We start from the raw sequence: 17727 nt of genomic DNA, 5'->3' as shown, positions 1-17727 counted from the left end.
TAGCATGGTTATTGGTGAATTATTTATCGTATAATTACTATCGTATGTATTTACTATTAATTACAGTTCTAACTTCGGTGGTGCCTATAAAGTATAGACGACGTACTGTGTATGTTTTACCATTAACATTTTTTTTCAAGTCTATCGGCTATCGCGAAAGTGATTTCATATTTTTCTAATGTCATGCGTGCTATGTATGCAGAACGGCGTGTGTCGAAAGTCAATATATTTTCTCATATTCGTATAACTGTCGAGATATTAACATTTGTGTACGTAATGTATTAAGTATAATATAAATTACGCTTCGGCGCTACGTATAATAAATGTATACGAAATGAGTAGTGAAAAAAATCCAAACATCTATTATAAACCACGATGTGGCGAAGACGATCGCAGGTGGCTCGAGGCGACGTACAATATGCCGCCTTAATTATATCATGTTTATTCGTACGAGTATGTATAGATGCGTATTTTCTGCGCCGCCGGTGGGTGCACCTATATACCTGGTTAACCTAGACCCGGTCAACCACGAATACTTGAACGGCATTGTAGGTTGGTCACCGCGGCCGATTAGCCCGATACAGTGCTCATTCGCAAAGCAATAATAATATTAAATTATTCCCGATGCAGCCCACGCCGAGTGTTGTTCGCGCTCAATATCGTTCAGACGAAGACGACGACGAAGGATTCGTTCTAATTTGATTTTTTTTTTTTGCACGTTTATTACAGTTGGGCCAATAATATCGACCGACGTGTGGGATCTCCGAGGACACCGTATATGCATAGTTTGTAGTTTTGTTCATTATCTTCAATATCTAAGTAGGCCAAAATTCTTATTCAATCGGTTTTGCACAATTTTATACGTCGTATTTTGCTTAGATTTTGCATAATATGCATTGGCATTCAAATATAATGTGTGTTAATAAATAAAATGTATGAGCCCATTGCCGAATACCATTTGCCCTAACCTGCCGAATATTGAGTGAATATTCAGTAAACACTATTATTCTTTGTATTGTAAAAAAAATAGTTTTAAGAAATGTATGAAATAATAATGAAAAGAAAATATTTGGATACTTGTACTAAGACACTTCACAACACTGAAATCACTATTAGCCATATCAACTTATATGATCTAGGTATCAAAACTATCAGGCAAGCGTAAAGAGTAAGAATTCATTTAATAATGATAATCATTATAGGTACGCGTAATATACTTAGTTGGAAGACAAAGCGTTATGTAATACACTACACTTTACACTAATGCTTTTTATACTTCCTACAAATGTGATATATTAATAATCAAGTTGTTATTTGATTACTCGATAAACTCCTAGGCTAAATATTAGTTGGCAAAAGTAATAAGAAATGTGTATAAAAATAGTTTTTTAGCACCCATACACAGTAAAGAAATTTATATTACAATAAAAACAGGCTAAATTCACTTTTAATAATTTTAATAACATTATCAAAATCATCATTAAATTGTCTTATAATATTATTTCATCTCTTAAACGTGGCGCGTTATTACCTATTAGTTATTATATAACATATTGACGTGTATAAGTCGTAGGTTTTTGATTGTAGTTGTTAATTTGCTAGTTGCTAGGTCAAAAATAAAATTTTCTAGCACATTTGAAAACAATCGGGAAAAACAAAACAAAATAAGGAATAATGGGAACTTATAATAACAATTTCAGTCATTTTATTGTAATTAAAAAATATTACTTGTAGTGACTTGACACGTTTGCCATATTATTATAATACACAATTGATTTTTCAAAATATTTGTGTTGGTTGATAAGATATTAATTATACGACGAACCTATTTTAACTTGTTCTGTGGTACGTCGGTGTTGAATTATAAGTTGAAAGCAGCTAATTAGTAATATTATAGTAATTATTTTATAATATTGTATGCGATTTGTTTTTAGGAAAATTAGTTGAAACTATTGTATTACCAATAGAAAATTAAATTACGCATAGCAGTATACAATTATTATAAATTATTCTTTGATCAGTTAGAAGTATTGGGTGACTCGTCATATTATGCAGTCTTGGGTAATATTCAGAATACTTTTACTTTTTCCCAAAAGTATTTTATTACTATAAAAAAATTGTTTTCCTTGTTTTTCCGGTCATTTGTATAGTATCATACACATTTTTAATCAAGTATCAACAATTCAAATTAAAATAATTAAATTATATTTAGAAATATTAAATTACAATATATGTACCATAAAATATGTTGGTACTACTTTAAAATATTCTCGAAAAAAAGTATCATTGGTTCAATATTTTTTTTCTTTATTTTAAATAAACAATTTATACTTTAGGGGCACAATTAGATTATGTGATTAGGGTAGAAAAACTACTTATTAATTTTATTAGCCACCTACACAATTAATAATAATAATAATAATAAAATATGCTCAGTTGGTACTTTGATGTGAACAATCATCCATTAATGATTCTCGCTGTTGGCTATTTTTTGATTTAATATATTTAAAATAAAAACTAAAAAGTATTTTTAAAGTACATATTCCGAATGCTATTTTCCATAAATATTCGAGTATTTATTCCAAACAATTTTTAAAAGTATTTTACCCCAGTCTGATCATATCATATGATATCATGTGATCATAGGTCTATCTCTGCTTCGAATCGTTTTTCATATGCAATAATTTATCATTGAATTCAAATTTAAAGCACCCGTAATGAAGTGACTTACTCAATAATAGATATACTAGACACCTGCTTCTGTACATACTCGTATATAGCAGAGCTACTCCCCCGGTTTTTTTTACTTTTCAGCTTATATTACTGTTCCGTTAACTAGCCATTATACGTTTTCTTTATTTTCCTTTTTAAATTATATAATAATATATGGTATTTATACCCATTTACCTTGTACCTATACATTTACCAATACACCTATCATCATGGATTTGTCAACAATATTTACTACTTAAAATTCAGTTAGCATCTGGATATTTTATAATAACTAAAAACACAAATATTTGTATACATATATATATATATATAGCTGTATATAATATTTTAATAAGTATTCTCTTCCATTACATCTTACCGTAGAATGTTCTTTTTTAAAAGCCCTTTCCCTTTTTATTTAACTACACATTATAACTACAGAATACTATAGATAGCATCCTATATATTATATTATACTATACTATAATATATTTAACGGTTGCTATTAATTGTGAAACACATCGTGATTGAAGAAGGTAAATAGCGTAGACGTGGTTGGGTTAAAGAGTACAACCCTTGTTTTATTACGATCATCTATTCTTTTTTTTATTTAAGAAGTTCTGTTTTACGATTTGTTATGTATATTAAGTACCTACATGCCGAACAGTCAACGTATACTAATCATTATTTTGAAATACGATAAAAAGAAAAATACAGGCACAGTGACTGATTGTGTACCTACTTAATATTACTAACGAAACACTTCTAAAAACACGTTCGGTTCTATCTAATATTTTTAATACCCCTTAATACATATGAATATATGATAAATGATATACATGCATATTTAATGTTTGTAACATCTATAATAATCCACTCAGATTTAAACATTTTTTCAATATTTTTATATGAAAGTGAAACGAATGATGTAAGCAGTTCATGGGTATAAGAATAGGTTCCTTATAATATAGTAGGAACTTGACACTAAGTATTATCACAGGATTACCATTTAAATCTTGAAAAAAGAAATCAAATTTTGTTTGTTTAATATATTTTGAATATTGATGATTATAATATTATATATTACAACTTTTAATAGGCAAGTTAATTTGAGTACCTAATCGCTTTTTTTCTGTGGTCATCATTTATCAATTAGTGCCATACTGCACTAATTGCACTAAAATGATAATAATAAACAAATTCTTTTATCCAATACCATTACGACTACAATACTGATTGGTAAATTAAATATAGTTTTGAGTTTATAAGTTATGCAAACAATGATATTCATTGAATTTTTAATTTTCCAATTAATTTGTATTAACTTATTTATTCTAGTCACGTATTATTAAAATATTGAAAGTTAGGTGTAAATAATCAGTGATGTCGAACTATCAATTTAATTTGTTGTGTTTAATAAGGTCCCCTTAAAAAAAATTATTTAAGGGTTATATGCACTAGTAGGTATACTAAACATCATATAGAGTTTTTATATAGACAAACGATTTTTTACAATCTTATTCTTGTAGTTGAAGAACTATCTGCGCTGACTTCTATGAATTTTAAAATACACATGTGGATCATTTAATATTTATCCATATCGCTTGCGAAAAATTCTGTATCCACACACTTCACTACACTATCTTTATTTCACGTGACCAAGTAAATAAAATTCAAAATATTATATTACTGGCTCATATAATATGTCCTCAAAGTAGAAAAGTTGACAATCTTCCAGAAATGTAATGTACTAATTTGTTTTGATAAAAAAACAAAACACTCCTTATTTTATTTATTCTTATAAATACTCCCACTAATAAAAACATACCAATGAATTACAACACTGTATGCTGATTATGTTTATTACGAATTATGCCGCATCTATATGGCCAACGGCAACACGCGATTGACCGACACGGATGAGTTATTTACTGCCAAATGTCTACTACTCAAACACCTATGATTTTTGAGAAATAATAAATTATGTTGATATACGAATGGCGCAAATAATGTATAAAGTTACTTAACAGTTGCCAAGTTCAAAATTTATACATAAAAATGTACCTACTATTTACCTCTGAACTCCGAAAAAACATGTCGAATGCTTAATGCAATACATGCCGCGTGACGTGTATGTTACCATTTGACCCTCGAAAACTGAAAAAAACAACTTACTTGCCATATTATTATATTCCAAATCGTAATATTTTTAATTCATAAAATATTCAGTGGGTATCCCAGTTTTGTAAACCACAGCTTAAATTAGTTTGCGATTCCTTGACAAATGCTAGACATATTTTAATATTATGTAAATAATAAATTACTTTACGTTTCTCAATATCGCCAGAATTGAGTTTTGTATACACATATAAATAATAATTGTATTTTTTCTGTTTTGAGAACGTCAATTAAAAAGCGAGTAATGCCCCGTTGTCTCTAGAGAGTCACTGTAATAGTGTAATGTATGTGTTAAATTTGAACTCAATGTTATAAAATCATTGTATTCTAAAAACGATTCTGAGCGAAGACGTCTGTCAGCCTATAATATTACTAAGCAGATATATTTTATGATATTATTGTGATTAAAGTAATTAATTTTACTATTATGCATTAGTACTAAAGTAGGTTAAATTAATTTTTTTCGAAAACATTGCATTTGAAAATGTCATTGTGTGTATAAAATATAATAATATACTCTAAAAATTTCAAATAAGTACTAGATAGGTACTTGACATTTTCACCAAATTTTTTATGCGTACATGGTAAAATTTTCAAAATATAACGTAGCCTTTTGAACTATATAAATACCAATAGGTATTGGACATTTCTAATTTTTTTTTAGTTTGTTTCTTAAATATCTATAAAACTCGTTGCGTTACAAGGCTTCTCATAAGTGGTTTTTATACCAATTTAAAAGTATTAAAGATACACAGGCTTGCATTTTTAAATGAATGTCATCATCATAAATCAGTTAAAGGGGGTGTGGGCAGAGCACCCTTCAAAATGCTGCATTGGAAATTTAAAGTGGGGCAGCTGCTCCCCTCTCCCCCAATATAGCTGATCACCAATATTATTTTAATGTATCGGCTGCAATATACCCATTTCGATGGTCGGTTGTAATTTACAAATTATACAATACTCTATATTATGTATTTGTGTAACTATTAAAATATAATAATAACTAGTGCACTTAGCACTTATTGTGATTTTTTTCTATCGACTGTTTGCAGGTATTATATTTATATTATATTAGGTATACAATATACACAAAGTTGTTTTAGAATGAATAGTTTTATATTGTGTTTAAATTATTACTTATTATTATTCACTAAAAATTAGAATGGGAGCTTTGAATTTCCTCATAAATTACCTAAAAAATTCGTATTGGGCATAATTAAAATGAATAATGTTTTTATACATACATAAATGAATATTTTATTTTTGTATAAATTACAACTAGTGTTTTATTTATAAGCTAGAGTCTTTCGTGAATAGTTTCCATAAATACATACCACTCCCACTTATTGTTCAGTACCTACCCTACCTATATCATTGATCGAATTAAATAAACCCCTACTAGATCACTTGTAGTAGATTTAAGTGTTTTAAAATATTAGAAAACGTCACTTTGATGAAACGATTTCAAACTAAGGTAACTTATAACTTATTGAGTCTTATTATGTATTAGAAAAAAACATGTTAAAAATGTTAAAATCAATCTAAAATAATATATCGTTGTAAAACTATAAATACTAAAATACTCTATCGTCTAATAGTCTATCAGCGATCAAATAATTATTTATTTATTTATTCAAATACCTCATTTTGCTGTTATAATTTAACAGACTTATCATGTTTTGAATAAGTAATGTCCTTTACGTAAAACAATAAATTAATGTGACAACACCAAAAGTAAACTAATATTAACAACCTGTTGGCAATAACACTATAAATAATTATAATACATGTGAAAACATTACATCTATATAGGAAATATACAGATAATATTTATATCCCGAGCAGTTTTTCAAAAATGTTTGTTATAAATTTTAAGAATAAATACATTTTGCATTCCATAAAAATATTAGTTTCGTAATAAATTGTCAGCGTATATTAATATAATGGTCGGTGAAATTATTGTAAAGCAACACGCACATATAACCCATATAGGTACATAATACAAATGGACATATTATTTTGTATATCATTTACCATTATACCATAGTATTATATCTATATGTAATCATCGTCTACTGTTGTTTAATTAATCACAACCCATAAGATTTAAAGTAACTTGATTATAAACGTTAGATAAGAAATGTATATTTTAAATATCCTGCAGGTTCTGAATTATGATCATCCCACGGACCTTCTTAAACATTGTTAACTTCTATATCAATTATCTTGATTTTTGAAATCATAAATAATAATAAAAAATTTTTATGTTTTAATATTATTATTTATCAAAACCTAAAACCCAAATAACAATCCGTTCAGTTCAAAACCGATTCGCAGTACGTTCGTCTCGTACAATAATATTACAATATCATATAGTATCATGAAATATGTTTCGAAACATCACATTACATTTTGTAGGAGTTAAAATATATTCTACGCGTATCAGCACGATACTTTATCGCAGTAATAAAAACCCGAAGAAAGTCGTCGTTCCCCTCCCCCGAAATCCATGTAAACGGTTGTATACGTTCCCGTATCCCGGGACGTCGTCGTGACATTTTACTGCGAGAAGCCGTGTAAACACTTTATAAACACGAAATTCGTCGATAAACAAAACACGTCGCGTACCGTGTGCGTGTGTAAAAAAAAAAATGTCAGGTAGGTTGGAAACGTCGAAAACCGTAGGACACGACGTCCGCGCAGAGTTCATTGCCCACAAGAGTGATACATATTATGATACAGTGGAGTCTCGATAAGTCGAAAAAAATTCCGTTCCCTTAAGAAAACCTTGGTTGCTCGAAAAAAAAAACTATAGGTAACTCGAACATTCTGTGCTCCGAATATAGACGGATAATAAATTATACGGATGATTTTATTTAAACATTTGTCTAATCGGCTGGTCCGTTCCGATGATTTGATAATATTGATAAATTGATAATAGTAAATCTTAAATTTTAAGTCAAAGTAAGATAACAAATCATCTATTATAAAATTGCAACACATGTTTTATTTTTTTTTTTTCCTGATATTTTTTTAAATTTAAATAACACCTATATATAATCACATTTTTTTCATTGTATATAATAATTGACAACTTTTACATGCCTACACACATTTTAAAAAACTCTTTGAAACGAATTTTTTTTCAAAAACTTGGTAACTAGAAAACCTTAGTACGAATGTCGAAAACCTCCTCGATGAGTGGAAAAAATTGCATTTCCGTTGAATTTCGACTTGTCGGGGTTCCGCTGTATAAATAGTATATAGTTTATATTATTGTGTATTAATATTATTGTTGTCACTGGCGCGCGATAAGCGCCGTCTGCACATACAAGCGATGTGTGGCGCACACATGTGCAGGTGTTTTGTATATTATATTATTATTAAGCAGATCTTTGATCTACGGATCTACCGGTTTCGCGTGCACACGCGAGGTAGCTACTCGCCAACGCGCGTTTATGCGCGGTACACGCGGAGTACACGGTATACCGGCTACTATCACGGCATTTAATCTATACCGCGGTTCTATCGTATAAATCGTTTGAGTACATTATAATACTCGACGGTATACTGTTCGCCAACCGCGATAACATGATTTATGCGCCGGAGATGGATATCGCGCGTTTTAGTGTGTAAAACACGAAATTCGTTTCGTTTGTCGTCGTCCCGAAGTTGTGATGATGTTGTGCAATAATAATAATAATAAAATGATGGGTGCGCGCTTCCTCTTCTTGTTTTTCAGATTTTTTTTTTTTTAAGCGGAAAACAAACCCATTTGACGTTTTTCTGGCGTCCGGGCGGACAGGCGGCGGAGAACAGATGGCGTCGGTCGGTCGAAGCCACGAAACGTCTCGGCTTCTATGCAGCAGCGGCGGAAAACCGGTTTGCGGGCCGGCCACTGGTGGCGCGGAAAAGTCGGGCCAGGCCGCGGCGCGCCGCTCTTACTACTACTACTTACGAAACGCGCACCGGCCGGCGACGTGCTCGGCGCGCGCGATCAGCTGTTCTTGTCGTCGACGCGCGCGCGCTCTTCAACCGCGGGACACGTGAAATCCGCCAGCGACTCCGGCTCGCCACTGAGGAGGGTATTGCGGTCGACGATATTTCTGTTATCGCGTAGACGGCGACTCCGACGACGACGGTAGCAACTGTGGCTGCGGTGCGACACACCATACAGCAGGTAAGATCAATGATGTTTATAGTATAGACTGCAGATCGTAATATTATTTTGGATCCGAGAGATCGATCGATCCAACATCATGCGACGTTTCGCACCATATATACCGGATGACGTTCTGGTCCGAATTCTCATTCTTGTGCACGCGAGATCGTGTGTAGGATCATCCGCCGTGCTGTTCCCGCCGCCCGTTCCCGAGCCCTAGCGCCCGACGTAGTAGTTATGCGGCCGGTCGATTGTCGGTGCGCGGAAAACGCGGGTTAAGGTCCCGCACCTCGTGATGATAATGCCGCGCGCGTGAACCGTCTATACACAATATGCGTGTAATATTATATGGCCTACCGCAGGGTCACGTCACACGACGTCCGTGTTCCATGGACTCGGCTTCGACTCTCGTAAACTTAGGAACTGAGGAACTATAAGGAATGCAACAATATAAAAATACCATATTTTCCGGGAAAAAATAGACAATCGCTGTTTCTTTCGTACAATGGCATACGATGCCTGTGACCTACGCGTAGTTCAATAATATCACAACAACTGCAGTTTTTAAATGTATTTACGTTGGTTTTATGAAACGGCTATCGATTTTAAGTAAAAAATTCTAAAAAGCCTAAAAAAATCTATCCGGTGTTATTCGTAAGATGTTTTACTACTGGGCTTAAGGAGTGTCGTTTTTAGATACAAACTTCTGGTTTTTTTTTACTGAAAACTGATTTATCTACTGTTAATTAATAAGAGGATAATTGTTTTGAAAATATTGACGTATCAGGATCAAACTTCAAATGAGTAGTTTTTGAGTTATTTAACATATAGTATACTAACTACTATAAGGATGTCAATAGGTCCGTGATAATGGGTTCGGAAGATATGGGACTGTGATCATTTGAACATCGGAGTGATTAATATTAATATACAAACATAAATAATTTGTAAAAACTATAATTTGTAACTATACTCCTTTGAATTTTGAATTAGTTACTCACATCAACATTCAAAAAAAATTCAATAAATAAAAATGTTCAGTAAAAAATACAGGCTTTCATTTGAAAACAGAAGTTTATATCACCACAAGACACTCTTTAAGTAGAAATTTTCAAATAAATTATTTAATATTTAAAAGCATGATCTTAGAGTATATTTAAAAATTTTAAAAACCAGAATTGTAATAAATTCATTGTTAAAATTGTAGGTGAGAATACTTATACTTATCGATTCATCCTGTACAGTTCCATACTTATCCGCGGCACCAAATATCAAGTCAATTTGTTTATAATTTATAACTCTTAAATAAATACATATTTCCAATAATAAGAGAACCAGTGTATAAAACTATGTAAGTAATAAATTAAATATCGAAAATTAAGCTTTCAAAATTTTAAGGAATAAGTTAAATTTCATTTTTATTTCTCAGTTATTAGTTACAACATAACAATAATATTATGTTGGAATAACGTTAGACGAAAAATGAAAAATTTGGATTCACGTAGACAATGCAGTATTGTTTTAATTTTCCAATTAAAAATAAATTATTACATCTATTTTAAACCAACTTTCTATACGATAAATAATTAACATGAGAAAACGAATGCAAAGACACATTTATTAAGTTAAATTTTTTCATTTTAATATTCATACCACTGTATACATTCCCTGGCTTAACGAGAAGTGAGTATATTATGAACTTTCTAATATTCACTAATTAAAGTAGGTGGTAATGAATAATAATAAATATTTAGAAAAAAAATGGTCGTACGTTATTTTTGCATGAAGTAGCAAAAGAAATGGGCCAACCAATGTGCAAACAGTTCGGTCTCCTTGTAGTGATATACTACAAGGAGAAAAAAAAGTAGAAAAAAAAATATGTTCGCACTAGTTTTGATTGATATTTTTCAAATCTATACATTATAAAGATGGACTTACAGTCGAAAATATTGTAAATTTAATCGTAATGTATTCCATTTATCGGAGTTGCTAATCAAAAAATAATTTAGGTGTTGTTTATCGAACGGTATACACTTATACCTCAAAATAAAATGTATAATGGTCGTCCGGCGGATCAATGCACATCATATTATTAATGCCCACATCGCGTTGCCCTTTTACTACACGAGTCTCACGAACACGAGGGGGTCGATGTGAACCATTACGTTTTTATTATTACAATATGATGAGTGATGACGGTCGATATATTAGCTGGATTCGGATATTTGAAGCTGATAACACTTCGATAATTTGTAGGCGGCTTTTGTCGGACCCGCGGTGACCGGTGTCATTAATATTATCCCGTCGACAGCCGCGGCCGACCGTCTGGCGGGAACGTTGTTCGACTACAATAAACGAAAAACGAAAACAAAAAAAAAAAAGCTCGCATACCTTTGGGGACGTGACAATGGGGGTCGCATCAAATAATATACAGTACTGTACTAATAATAATAACAATAAAAATAATAGTAATATATATTATGTCGTAATAACCGAGGAGAGTGCAGTTGCAGTGTGGCGAATCGGAGACGGTTTGGTTCTGCGCGCTGCATATAAACCGTCGTTTGAAATCGGATCGAGAACTGGTTTATGTGGAAGCGAAAAAAAAAATGCGCAATAATTTTAAGACCGTTTTTTCCCCCCTCTCGTACACATGACGTGAGCCCCGCACAGGTCCCACTATATTCCTATTCTCGTTGTGGAGTAGGCAGCCGATATCATACCTATATACACGCTGCACACACCGCCACCGACCGTCTTGACGTAGCCGTCATTAGGATCTATATAATATACGGTCCAGAACAATGGATATGCGCGCTCGGCAGTAGTCGTAGTATAGGTATAGTATTATTATTTATTGGTTTTTTAGACACCGCGCGACGGTCGATACGCACGAAACCCGAGCGACCGCGTCCTTCCATCCATTGTTCTTGTAAATTGGTCGTCCGACATCGGGAGCAACCGCGGTATCCATAAATTTCAACCGCGACGACATCAGAATTCTCGTCTGTCGTCGCCTCGCCGCCGCCGCCGACACAGATGCTGCTGCACCATCAGCTATCGCGATGGCCGTTTTCCGTCGTCGTTTTTTCGTCCGGTCGTTGCAATGTCTATAATACGTATATACACCGTACAGCAGTGAACATTTTATAGTTTCATACCTACATGTACCACGTAGTTTTCAATGTTTTTATGTTATACTCGCTATTACAGTACACGCGGTGAGCTGCGACCCCGCAGAGGGGAATACATTTTTTATTTTAAAAAGGCTGCGTGTTTATTTCCTTGGCTTAACATTCTAAACTCGGTCTCGTTTAATGTTTTGATGGACGACATAGTGTTCACTCGCTTGTATGATATACGAACTATCGAGGACGCTACTCGTGATCTTATATTCATGTTTACTACAGGCTGTAGATAATTATAAATTGTTAATAATTAAAATCAAATAAGGCTTGCCGCTTGATTCGTGGATTATAAATAGGTATATTTACAAATTACAAGCGTCGTAGGTGCATGTTAAAATATTGTATAGGTACTGAAAATGTTCCCGAGAAACGTATAATTAATTAATAGTAAATATTTTTACTATAGATATAGGTATGTTAATACCCCTAAAATCTTTATAATAATAATACATATTAAATTTAAACGTTTTAGTGTATATGATTAATTAATTAATAATAATATCCGAAAAATAAAATCACAGTTATGTCTTATATGTAAGACTGTACAGTTTTGGGCGTAAAAATAAAGACCTACAATGGTAAACGGGTACTTCCATTTTTTTTTAACCATAGGTTCTGTATTAGTATAATATAAATAATTAGTCTTTTTTTTTTCGCAATGGTATCGAGGACTGGAGGAGGAACCGATGGTGCGAATGCTTCTCCTCAGGAACCGATGGTGCGAATGCTTCTCCTCTAAATAGTTAGTCTAGTTTGTATTATTATTAAACAACGACATATTTTAACAGTTATATTATTGAAAAAATAAACTTTTCCAAAGTTTCTAAGCATACATTCAAAATAATCATTGAGTTTAGTAGAAACTAGAAAGTTTATAATAATCTTAATTAAACGGTAGGTATTGAATGTTAATATGCTAAGCAGCAACATTTAATGAAAAATCTATTGGATTATACATTTATTTAAACTATCCTATATCAAAAAAACTACAATCAGTTATAACTTAAAAGAAAATCAGATTACTAAATGTAATATATACGAAAGTTCGATTACAATGTACGTTGTACGTAATACGTATGTCGTGCATTCCTTTCATAATGTATATAGGTATTGGTTATACCTACTCATTGGTTCTACTTAAAAAATCGCTTGATTATATTATATCGATGGAAGTACAACAAGTATACATGATATGCATTATTTTACGTCAATATATATAATAGATACCTATTCGATACAACATTATTTTAATATGTTGAATAAAATGTAGTCGAAATAATTTGTTATGAATTGTTAACATTTTACTTTTCTGGTTTTGGCAGTAAATCTAAAATAATATATTATATTTTAATTTATTATTAGAGATAAATTGTTTATTGATAGGTACATGAATTCTTAGTATCATTTCTAACCCGTGTCTTCGAAATTGTATCATTAATTAAAAGAATATACTTTAATTTGTACAACCATGATTCATCATAATAATAATAGTTGAAAAAACAACAATAAAAAAAGGATTAAGTTATCTTAAAAACCAGTGATTAAAACTAAACTGGTCTTTGAGATCCGTCAAAATCTTATCACTTATATCCTTCCTACGCTATGTATGGATAAATAAGTTAATACATCAAATAGAATTATTTTCATTGGGTATTAACTTACTTATTTTAAACAAACGTAAGATTTTTCTTCCCATCTAAAAATATTAAAACCAGTTTTTATTTATCTTTATTATAACAAAATATTTAAACAAATAAAATTAAGTATCTATGAATTAAATAATAACACAATAAATGCTGCAATGCGCACCTAAGTAATTTAAGATAATAATATATAACTACTTTGAACTTACGTTTCCTATTATAATATGTTATGTCCATCATCTCGAATGTATATTTATTATTTAAATTTACAAAAGCTTTTATCATAATAAATGACAAAAGTTAAGATGTTCATCTCTTAAAAATGATACATTTTTAAAAACACGAAAAAATAAATACATATTTCAATTTTAGATTAATTTTACAAACCAAATATATTCGATTAACATACTTCATGAAGTTTTTTAAACAAGCGCCTATGATTCCAACTTTAATACGATTTCACGATATTTTTTTTACTTAATAGAATGATGCATAAGCCTACCACCATGCAAGCAGGATTTTTAATCAAAAAATTCAAATTAAACCTCAAGTACTGAGTACGATGTAATTTAAAATTGCTTCCAGGGAATTTTTTTGATAGTTTGTCGTCAGTTTATTTTTATAATACAAACGATTTCATTTTTTAATCAGATCATCTCAGCATGAAACCAATCTAGATATGAATGAACAAAGATACCACCAAAACTGTAAATATTTATGCCACGTTGAATTAAAAATTCAAGCCTCGTTGAATTAACAAACACGGCATTCTCAATAAACCTACAAAAAAAAAATATTTTTAAATCAAAAAACACAATATTTTTAATAGTTTTATAATATCATACTATACTCGTAAAATAAGCATTTATGCATATTCCTTAATAATTATTGTCACATAAATCAACAAGAAACATTCACATTATAATATATTCATACTTTAGTGATTGTATTAAAAACCGTTTAATTTTTACAAATATTTCATTGCGGTATAAACTACATATTAAATAAAATATTATTTGAATTTAGGAAAAAACCAGTTATACACTTATACTTATATATACTCGTAAACGCTTTTATTTCAAATACGTATGTATCTATACTTGAAATTCAATGATAATATTATATTATATTCCCATAACATACATTTTGTATTATTGTATAAAGTGAATAAGTATTTAAAATACACATCATAATAATATGATAATAACATTCCGGTTTTACTTAATTTTTTTTCTCATCGGCGCAGTGTGTTAAAGATATTGATGATATCAATTTAGCACATTTAGTCATGGATATCAGAATGCACGGACATATCACATAATATGGCTTTATAATTGCTGTGTTTTCGGAACGAAAAATGAATACATTTATAATTATAACACTGACATATTATATTATTTGAGTACAGATTTTTTCATTCATATTAAAAGATGTTATAATATAATTTATTATGATGTTGTGTCAATCGTTTTTTCACTAACATATAAGTCTATGCAAAAACAAAGGACATTTCAATATGTATTAATAGATTTTGCTTAAATGGATGTAGGTATACCTAGTACACAATAATATAATACTGGTATGGTGTTATTTTTGTTCACAGGCGTAGTGTCTAAAAAGTAGAAGTATTTCGCCATAAGTGATTTTTCCGGAAGCCCTTTATAAAAATTAAGGTCTGATTATAGCCAGCGTAGCCAGACACTTAAACAACTCTTGTATAGTCGCATGTATTATTAATAATATTTTATATTAATTCGATATCATTCAATAGGTTATAACAATCTAGTTGGACGCGTTTGTCACTTGGTCTTCTTGTTTTAAGCACAGAAGTTAATTGCAGTACATCTTCTGATATTCCCAAAAATCGCCTTTTTTGAAAATCCATAAGAAAATATCCTGGTCGGAATAATAGCTGAAAGCATATCGATATGAGTAATTTATGACTTATTATAACGTATTTGCAGCAGTCCCTGGAATGTAGACATGTAGTAAAAACTTTCATCGGGCAATAATTTTCTCTTCGTTAGTGATCACCGACGGAGTGTTTATTTCTCGTTAAACAGCTAACAGTTAGATTTTGTATCGGTAGTAACCCAAATCCTTATGGGGTTTTTTTAAATTTTAAATTCAGGTCTTTGATTTTTCATCAACATATTATTATGAGATATGGGCCTTATGGCGATTTAAAATTATATACCTATTATTATCTATTTTCTACGCGTTGGTTTGACGATCGTTAAATTATTTTATTTGATATAAGTAGGTATTTAAGTAGATTTTTCATGGTAGGTACTAGATGGATTCAATTTACATTTAAAAATCTTAATACTTTGATACCCGCATTTCGTATACTGTAATTTTTCTTGTTCAAAAACCGATCAGGCCTCACCCTGTATGTATCATTTAGATTTTAGACACCTAATATACTTTTCATCGCGGTCAATGGCAGTGAAAACGATAATAGTTCAAAGAAAAAATTATTTAAATGGCTACCTACTTTATTTAAATGTTATGATAGTTATTCGGCCCGTCATTTAGTCTATTATTTTTATTAATTATATTATTATAATACGTATACGACAACTCGAGGACTGTTGTAACATTTGTTATTGCGTATCTATATTGAATACAAAACGTTTAGTGAGGTACCGGTTTTTCTCTTCTCTCTCACCGTAATCGGATAAATTGTACTACCTATTATGAATTAAAATATAAAAAATATTGACATCTCTCACCTACGATCCCTTTTACGTGTACCACAACAATGATATGTCACTGCGCGTGTGCATATAATACAATACAAATTATAATTTTAGATAGGTCCCGAACTTCGAGAATACATCGCCCGTGCTTGACCTATGATAATATTATCACGATTAATGTTACCTACATATTATTGTTTGTATACGAGACACTACAAGTATTGTTCTCATCGATAAATCCGTACATGAGTGTCGAGTATAATAAACGTTAACAACGCGTTTACGACTGTCGTCGTTGTCGTGGGCTTTTGATTATCGACTGTATCGACCGCGGTGAGTTTGTCGGCGACGTCTCATTAGCTGTCCGATTTTTTTGATTTTTTTATCAGTAATTAGAAAATTTTTTGGCACATCCAATGCTATAAAACTATTTTTATAAAATTATATTAATATTATTGTGCTAAAGTTAATTATATGCATTCAATATTGTTACCTATCTATTTTAATTATGCGTGTTCTTTCCATGGATTTTTTTTTGTGTTTGTGACACTTTCAAAAATCCATGTGTGTTATTTTTTAACGAAATGCGTTTTTATAATCGTCCGATTATGTTAGAAAGATCCCAAAGCAAACAATATATATGAATAAATCTTACTAACAACATCTGAATTTGGTCTTTTAACTATATAGGTAGGTATATTTTTTTTCATCGGTAAAACGAATATCATCGAATAAGAAGCGTTTAAGTACTTTTAACTTTTAAGGTAAACAATGAAAGAGTTGGTGTCATTGTGTGTTGAAAATATTGTATTAAACGTTATGTGGAGAGGCGCGCCCACTATAGTGATTAATATTATTCTGTTCAACAATAGGTTTTCACACTGAATATTTTATAATATTATATTTTTAAGAAATTGTACTCACAAATAAACGCAGTTTTAAATCGTTACAGCAAAGCGTGTTCTACATAGGTATTTTGATTTACGTTTCACTATTAACAGTAATTTCAAAAACATTATAATAATCTCTGATGTTTGTTTTCTTGTTATACTTGTGATTTTTAGAATCATTATATCTTGACGTTAATTTGATAAAAAAAAAATGATCAAACCAGTAATTTTCGCAAAATACATGATGGTCTG

At 30.8% G+C, this 17727-nt stretch overlaps 1 protein-coding gene across 2 annotated transcripts in view; it reads left to right on the top strand.

Moving 5' to 3' along the window:
* The first annotated feature begins 8884 nt into the window (after nucleotides 1–8884).
* Nucleotides 8885–17727, top strand: part of LOC111035430 (unconventional myosin-Va) — a 73518-nt gene continuing 64675 nt past the window's right edge. The window contains exon 1 of one of the 2 annotated variants that reach the window (XM_022317036.1): nucleotides 8885–9070. The gene's annotated coding sequence lies outside the window, so the exon portion shown is untranslated. The remainder of the gene's footprint in view (nucleotides 9071–17727) is intronic. The other variant, XM_022317038.1, reaches the window with a different exon arrangement.

Source organism: Myzus persicae, unplaced genomic scaffold (assembly GCF_001856785.1).
Source record: "Myzus persicae strain clone G006 unplaced genomic scaffold, MPER_G0061.0, whole genome shotgun sequence".
NCBI classification, from domain to species: domain Eukaryota; kingdom Metazoa; phylum Arthropoda; class Insecta; order Hemiptera; family Aphididae; genus Myzus; species Myzus persicae.
Note: the sequence above shows the minus strand (reverse complement) of the source record. Positions and strands in the feature narration are given on the sequence as shown.